Raw genomic sequence first — 9,067 nt, 5'->3', positions numbered from 1 at the left:
GAATTTAGCTTGAGGAGGGAGTGAAATACACATTAAATAGGGTATCTCACCCTCCAGGAGAATAGGGGAGGAAGGATGAGAGGGGGGATGATAGAAGGGAGGGTAGGCTGGTGGGGAGGGAAGTTGGAAGCACTCACTTTTGAAAATAGATGGGATCAAAGTAGAGAATAGAACAAATGGGAGGTGGGATAGGAGGGAGGGAAATATAGTCAGTCTTTTACAATATATCTACTGTTATTGTTTTGCATTAGCCACACATGTACAACCTATACTGAACTGCGTATCTTCCCAGTAAGGGTGGGTGACAAGGGAGGAAAGGAATGAATCTGGAATTGAAAGTTTTAAAATCAAATACTCAAATATATATATATATATATATATATATATATATATATATATATATATATGTATATATACACACACACACATACATATATATGTATATGTATACATATATGTATATATGTGTGTGTATATATATTCATATATATATATATATACTATTATTAATACCATTTTACATGTAGTTGGGAAATAAGATATACAGGCACTGAAGCATAGAGATCCACTGGAAAAGTAGAAAGGGGTATGGGAGAAAATATGGGAGAGAGCAGGTTGGAGGAGGGGATATCCTGTGTGACTGCTATTTTGGGGCAGTGGGTAGGGGAAAGATGGGGAGAAAATTTGTAACTCAAAATCTGGCAGAAATGAATGATATAAATCAGAAGTTAATAAAGCATTAAAAAAATAAAGAGAGGAATGCTATTGAGTTATAAAAATTTTCTACTGCCAAAAAAAAAAAGAATTAATTATTTCTCTAATTTGTTCTTTTTTCTACTTATTATTTGAGAGGTTGTTGTTAAATCTCCTTTTTGTCTGAATCTTTTGTTTGCAGACCCTACACCAATTTCTATTTTCCTTGTGCTATGGTCTATAAAGGATTACTACCTATTTCTGCATTTTATCATTTGATTTGTAATATCTTAGTACATGATCAGTTTTTGTAAAAGTTTCACATGGTGCTGAGAAATACGTATATTCTTTTGAAGTTCCATTTAGAAGATGAAGTCTTAAATTTTTGAAATCCAATTTCTCTAGCAATTTAATTTAATCTCTAGCAAAATAATTGCTATATATATATATATATATATATATATAAACTGAGAGAGGGATATTAACATCTTTTGTCACTCTTGCACCATTGCCTATGCCTTCCTGTAGTATCTCTTATAATGTCTCTTTTATGAATTTGGATGCTAAGGTTAAAAAGTATATAATTATTTATATTAATTTGTTGATTATACTTCCTTTCAGCATAATGTAGTTTCTTAGTTTATCCCTTTTTGTTTTTTGAATGTTTGTTTTTGCCTTGTCAGAGTGATTGCAACTCCTACTTTTATGGACTCACTTGATGCATAGTAAATGATGTTTTCTCCCCATACCCTTTTTTGTATCTTTGTTTTTTAAATGTATTTCTTGTAAGCAACAGATTGTAGGATTTTGTTTTCTTATCCAATCTGTCATTCTTTTTCATTTTATTTGAATGTTTAATCCATTCACATTTAAAGTTATGAGTTAGACTTATATTTTCCTCCACTTATTTTTTTTTTTAAAGCAATCGGGGTTAAGTAACTTGCTCAAGGTTACACGGCCAGTTATTTCTGGGTGTGGTGCTGAGTATCTGAGCCCGGATTTGATCCAGGTCATCCCGACACTGGAGCCTGTGCTCTTACTCGCTGAGCCACCTGGCGGCCCCTAAGCAATTGGGGTTAAGTAACTTGCTCAAGATTACACAGCCAGGTGTTTCTGGGTGGGTGCTAAGTGTCTGAGCCCGGGATTCGATCTCCAGGTCTTCTCAACACTGGAGCCGGTGCTCTTACTCGCTGTGCTACCTGGCCGCCCCATCCACTTATTTTTAATATTAGATTTCTTAAAGTTATTATTTTTATGTCTTCTACTGTAAACACAATACTATGTTCCTTCAGTTACTTTACCTTAATCTTTTTTTAAAGTAGCTCTGTTCCCACTGGCTCTCTTCCTCTCACAGCTAATCCCCTCTTCTCATCTATTGCCCCTTTCCCTTTGGAGTTTTACTTATGAGTTCCCTTTTTGCTTTTGCTTTTATATGGTTAAATAATTCTTCCTGCCCACTTTTTGTCTTTCAGTTAGTCAAGCTGATTCCCCCTTCCCCTCTTCTTCTACTAGTCTTATTCATCAGGTTTTTAAATTCATTTTTGGCACTCCTTTCAAAAAAGGATTTCTCTCACTCTCTTCATTATTTATTCTATCTTTATATAGTCTAGACTAGAGATTCCCAAATTTATTTGACCCACCACCCCCTTTTTAAAAAAATTATTCAGAGCCCCCCAGGAAATCTAATAACTTATTACAAATTTGGGGGGGTTTTCCTACATCGAAATTTTGATGACACAATATTGTGTCATGTAACCGTATAGCATCATATTGTAAAAAAAAGTCATCACATGCACATATTCCTCCCAATGCATGCTGGACTTCCAGACAATGCATGATACTGCCAACACTTGCTTGTTAAGACCTGTTGGCAGACTTGACCACAGATCAGTTATAACTTGCATTTTTTGGTGTTTATTTGGAAAATAATATAATCTATGACTTTAACTCTGTCATACAACAGATGAAACATGTATGAATGGTTTTTCAAAGTTCTCTTCTCTTCTTTTCTTTTGCTTTCATTGGCCCTTATTTTTATTCAATGACTGCTAATTGCACCCAAGGCTACTACCACACCCCTGGATCATTCTAGTATCCCCCAGGGGGTGGTATTACCCACTTTGGGAACCTCTGGTCTAGACCCCCATTCTCTGATTTGTTGCATTTATAATTATCTGGTCTCTCTCTAATCTTTCTATTCCTTATGGCGTAAAAACTTCCAAAGTATCTTGGTAACTTCCAAGATAACTTCTAGGTTCTCTTCTCTAGATAGTTTCTGCCTCTGCCTTGTAATGCTTGCTTATGGATTCACCTGTTCCATTATTTGTTATTCCCAGAAAATTATAATTATTTCAGGTGTAAGAAAGGATGTTCTATGGTAGGGCCCCTCCCCCTGATTATACAGTCCATCATTAATCTATTCTCTCTCTTGATTGCCTATTTTTCCCCCATTTGCCTCAAAATCTCCTAAGTTTTATCCTCTCCTATTCCCCCAGGTGCCAATTGTCACCATGAGTTCTAATTCCTCCCCTTTAAAAGTAGGACAAGTAGATTTTTCAAACCCCAAATTCCCCAGGCCACACCCAGCACAAGATCTCCATCTCCATTTACAGACCATATCTCCTCACTCAAAGTAGCATTCATCAGTGCATCCTCCACCTACCACCAAAGGAAGACCTTTCCTTTCCCCTTTGCAATCCTTCCCCACATCTTCTTCACCCATTCCCCTGTAGGCCTATAGACTCTTCTCTTTCTGAGATCACAGAAATAACATTCCCCTCATTGTTAGCCCTTGAGTTGACCTTGACATTTCACATGTTATTCTCTATCTTCCTGCTCCTTTCTCCCCTTTCAGGTACCTTCTCTCATTGTCATGTAGTCCCCAAAACATTGACTCAGATGTAGTCAGTCACCAGGTTCTGCTCCTAATGCCCTATGCCCACTTCTTCACCATTACCTCCAATCCTGTCTCCTTGAGTACATTTAGAAGGACGTCTCTTATGGGGTCTCTCTGCTGTCACCCAGTTGCTGTTATTAACCATGGCTGCTGCATTTATTCATTCCTTCTGCATTTCTATTGTTTGAAATGTTTGAGATACAACTAATCTCTTCAGTTCTGGTTTTCTTTCTAAATGTTTCAAATGCCTCTTTATTATTGAATGTCCATCTTCTATCTATATGGTTAAGTTCAGATTTGCAGGATAGGTCATTTTGGGTTGCAGCTTGAGCCTATTGTTCTTTGGAACACATCACTCCTTCCTAAGCTTTCTGGTGGATACAGAATAGCCTTGCATTTTTAAAAATTTACTTTTCTTTGTATTTGAACATCTTTCTACTGATTGCTTACAGAATGTGTTTTTTAATTGAATTGTTAAATTTAACCATAATATGTCTTGGTGTTTGCACCTTGGGTTTTTCTGGGTCTATGAATTTTTTCAACTGGTATTTCATTTTCTATGTTCAGAAATTCTCAACAATTCTATTATTTCCTTCATTATTGTTTTAAGTTTTTTTTGTCCTGCTATGTTCTTCCAGGAGACCTATGATCCTTAAGTTGTCTGTATGCATCTTGTCTTTGAGTTCGGTATGTTTTCCTTGCAGAGTAAGAATTACATATATATTTTGCTTTTGGGGGGGGGCAATTGGTGTTAAGCAACTTGCCCAAAGTCACACAGCTAGTGTGTCAAGTGTCTGGGGCCAGATTTGAACTCAGGTCCTCCTGACTCCAGGGCTGGTTCTCTATTCACTGCACCACCTAGCTGCCCCAGCATATTTTCTTTTAATGTTATTGTTTTTTGCTTCTTTTCTTCTAGATAGTCCTTTACTTCAGTGTAATTGCATTCCCAATCTCTGGTTTTCTCTTTTGTTTTTTGGTGAGTCTTGCCATTACAGATTCCAGTTTTCCTATTCTGTTCATTACTTTTTATTTTGTAGGACATAAATTCTGCTCTCATAATTTCCATTTTTCTTTTGATTTATTCAGGAACAATATGTTATAATTCCATGTTCTCCTTAAATTCCAGAAGATCCTCAGTCTCATCAAGTGCTGGATCATTTCTTTTGTTTTGCAATATTTATTCATAGAGTCTGAACTCACTTATTAGATCTGGAGGCCATATTTCTTTCTGTTGTTAATATTTTCCCTGTTAATTTATCTTCTTATGTTCAAAGTTTTTGAATTTTTTTCTTCCTGTTATTTTTGGTAATTTGATATGTGGTATTTGGTAAGTTCACCCTCCTCCTCAATTTTCACCCACTGTTCATTTTCTAACCCTCTATCCTCTGCTGGTGATTTGCTTGGGAACAGGATTTCAAAGCATATCAGCTTCCTCACATGTTGGGCAATTCATACTTCACCAGCCTAAGCCTCTAACCCATGTAACTTTTGGGTGGACAGAACTGACCCCAATTGGATGCCATACTCTTTCCCTTGAGCTTAATGGAGTGCTGCACAGTCCTTATACACGCACAGCATCCTGTTCTGGGGTCCTGTCCCACTCCCTCTGTTCTTTGGTTCTCTAGCCTACCACCAATAGTTCAGAACTTTACAGCATTGGTGCAATGAAGTTCTCTGCCATCATGCTGCCTGTCTGCAGTGGCACTAGCAAATCAGAGCCAGGGTGTCCATGGTACTGAAAGGGAAGGGGGCTAGGATGTGGAGCTGGGTTTCACTGCAAGCCTGTATGTCAGTTCCTTGGGTCTGCTATTGTAGTTTCACTGCCAGTAGAATGAGAGGTGCAAGGGAGGTGTGCCAGTGTGCCAAGTAAGCTCAAGGTTGTTGCTGTGTTGTTTTATTTAACCTTCTTTTGCATTCTGCATGTTCTGGACCATGAAGACAGCTGAATTTGCCTTACCTTTGGCACATAATTTCTGTTTTGGAGAGATCTGAGACATCATGTGGATTAAAGAAAAATGTCTAGTCCTCTATCTTGTTGCTGACATGACTATCTATAAATACTTCTATTAACAAAAGAGAAAATAATAGATCAACAAATTGAGCATGCAACTTTAAAAAAACAGAAAAAAACAACTAAACACAAAGTAAAAATTCTGGAAATAAAGTAGAAATTAAACTGACATCTAAAAAATCAAATTTATAAATAAAATAGGAACTTTTGAATAAGAAACTAATATTGAAAAAGCTAAAATTGAAAAAAAAAATCATTAATTTGAAAATTTTCAATGAGATTAAAAAAAATTGCCAAAATAAAAATGGGGCATTCACATAAATGAAATAAAAATAAAGGAAATTATTAGAAACATTTTTGCCCAATTAGATGCCAACTGAACTAATAAATGAAGTGGATTGATACTTATATAATATAATCAGATTAACAAAACAAGAAAAAGGTTTTTAATAACCTGACCTCAGAAAAAAAGAAATTGAGAATGATTTATAAATGAAATAAAAAAGAATAATGTCAAGGATAGAGTTATTCATGTCAAGAAAAAGAGCTACAAATCCCTTTTCTCTGGTGATCCACCACATGCTCTTTGAGCCCAGAAGGAAGAACCCAAACCAAGAGCTGATGGTTGCAAAGAGCCAGATTTTGGGTTGATGTAAGGAAAAACTTCCTAACAATTAGAGATTTCCAAAAGTGGAATGAGATTCTTCCAAAAGTAGTGGCCCCTTACTGGAGGTCTCCAAGCAAAGGATGGATGATCATTTATTGGTTGTATTACAGAGGGATTATTGTTCACGCACAGGTTAGACTTGATAGCCTCTGGTGTCCCCTCCAATTATGATATTCTGCGATTTTTTCCCCATATAATTCCTCCATATTCCCCAGAATCTGAGTTCCCCTAACATGTTCCCCCATGCACACACACAATGTTAGCTCTATTCCTGCCATTTATGTGCCTAGTGTTTACCTAATTGGGGCAATTATGTGCCTAGTGTTTACTTTGCATGCTTCTAGTACATATCTCCCACCTCTAGCTATTGATTATGTTTCTCAACTGACCCTCTTTGGCAAAGATCTCCCAATAACAGGTCAAGCAATTATCTGTTCTCAGTTGTTTAGTTTTCTAATCTACTATATTTTTAAGAGAATTTGCTTACAGGTTCTTTTGTTTTTCTTTTAAAGATCTTTTAGGGTCCTTAAAGAGAAGAACCATGTCTTTTTTTTATCCCTCAGAATTTTCAGTTCCTTGTACATAGACACAATTAATAGACGTGCATGGAATTTTGAATTTGAATAACATTTTGAACATAATTTAACAAAAGCATTTAAAGAATATTATAATGTTCTGCACCTAGGACAGACAATCTGTAGTGCCACATTCTCAAGATTGCTGGTAGGTATAAGGTTCAGAAGGTGTTATAAGTAAAAATCTAAATTAGTTAACAGGTAAAAAGCAAGTCCTTAAGGCCCAGTGTCCTTTAAGACATGGTAGTCTATGGGAAGGTCAACATCAGAGACTAGTGCCAAATGATTTATAGAACTACAATGTACCTTTGTGTAACCCTAACCTTTGTGTTAGATCTGTTATAGCTAACTTTTCAAAGATTCTACTCATTCTATTAAACTTTTTTTTAACTTTTCTTTATTTAAAACTTTTCTATTACACTTTTTTCTTGTTTATCTTTTTGCTAAATTTGTTTCAATATGAAAGGGGCACAATGAGGTCCCTAAAACCTAAAGATCATAAGAGCCAGAAAAGGTCTCTGGTAGTAATGATCATGATAGCCTTCTGCAGCTTTCTACTAGCTTTGAAGCTTCTTTAGTCCTATACAACCTGACCAGTCTTCCTGAAGTAGAGAACTGGTCTCCAACTGGTCTCTTCACTATCAAGGCACTTCCTGTTGCCCCCAAAATGGATACAGATGCCCTAGGAGCTAGAAACCAAAACTCTTAGTCTTTCCTGCATTGCTACTTTTGTCCTAAATGGTTGGTTAGAAACTATTCACAAGGAACCTGAAATAGTTATTTCCTCACAAGTATGTATGGTAATTCTCAATTCATTAGTCAACTAGTTAAAACATCCTATTCCCTCACAATTCTGAGTTAACAGGACTGAATTATACCATGCTTTAAATAAATTTTTGAGAGCAAAACTCAGTTGAATTTATTGTTTTTTCGACAAAGTATTTCAGGAAAAGTCTGACATTTGAGTGTATAGATACCTACATATACATAAATTTCCCCCTTACAAACTTCAGTCAGTCATTCCTTGTTCCAGCTAAGGGCATTTTGAAGACACTAGGCAACAAAGCTTTGGCTCTAGAAGCCCTTCTCACTACAATTAGGTTTTCATCCATTCATGTATCCACCCTCCCAGTATTCCACAGCAAAGTATGGGATCTTATTTATTCCAATTATGTCTCTTCTATAGAATCATTCCATCTTCTCTCTCTATTGAGAAGCCCTGAAAGAACACCAGTGGAGCGTCTCTTCAGTAACATACTGATTAAAAACTGCTAGACACTGCTTTTCATGATGGCCTCATTCATTTGGAGCTGAATACTCTGCTCTTGCTTTCACAGGGATAGATAGTAAAAACATTAGCAAAGAAGTCCCTTATCCTTTATAATCTGGGAAGGATAGCCCATATTATTAAACAATACTTTTATTTTAATCAGCATTAAATTATTATGCAAATGCTATGAAGGGATCTTTGTGCTCTAATGAATCTACAAATATAATGATGTAAGAAGCATAACTCTCAAACAATCATAATATCTAATACCATTTTAAATTTAGAAAATGTACTTTGAATAATTGAACTTTGTTTTCCATCAGGCTAAAGTCTATTCTTCCCAAGTTACTGAGTTGTTCATATTTTTTAACCCAGAGATTCTACTAATAGCACTGTGTAGTTTAAGAAGGTTATTGATGGCTAGAAATGACCCATATGTACAAAAGTATTAAAACAGTATTATTTATGATAGCAAAAAAGGAAACAAAATATATGCACAATGATTGGGGAAAACTCAACAAATTATGGCATATTAGAGTAATGGAATATTATTCATCAAAAGTAATTACAGATATAAAGAATTCAGAGGGATGTCAATTAGTCAGTCATTATGGAAAGCAATTTGGAACTATACCACAAAATCACTCTTTGACTTAGTGATATGTTTAGGCCTATACCCTAAAGAAATCAGAAAAACTGGTATAAAGTAATGGAAAGACAGCAGAGCCCAATGAATAATAACGATAATTGAAATAAAATCAACATGTAGAAGCAACAAACTTCAGTTATAATATAACAGGCGCTAGTACCAACCTGTGAAAGTTAAAACATACACACTCACACACACACGTGCCTAGCATTTCTCTTAACAATTAATATCTAACTTTCGGGGAGAATGCACACGGTAAACAGTTTGGGGGTTTGTTGGGAAGTGACTATTTTGTTGAAACAAAAT

Source organism: Petaurus breviceps, unplaced genomic scaffold (genome assembly GCF_028583685.1).
Source record: "Petaurus breviceps papuanus isolate PSGF00001 unplaced genomic scaffold, PetGlider_PUasm1.0 175, whole genome shotgun sequence".
Lineage (NCBI taxonomy): Eukaryota > Metazoa > Chordata > Mammalia > Diprotodontia > Petauridae > Petaurus > Petaurus breviceps.
Note: the sequence above shows the minus strand (reverse complement) of the source record.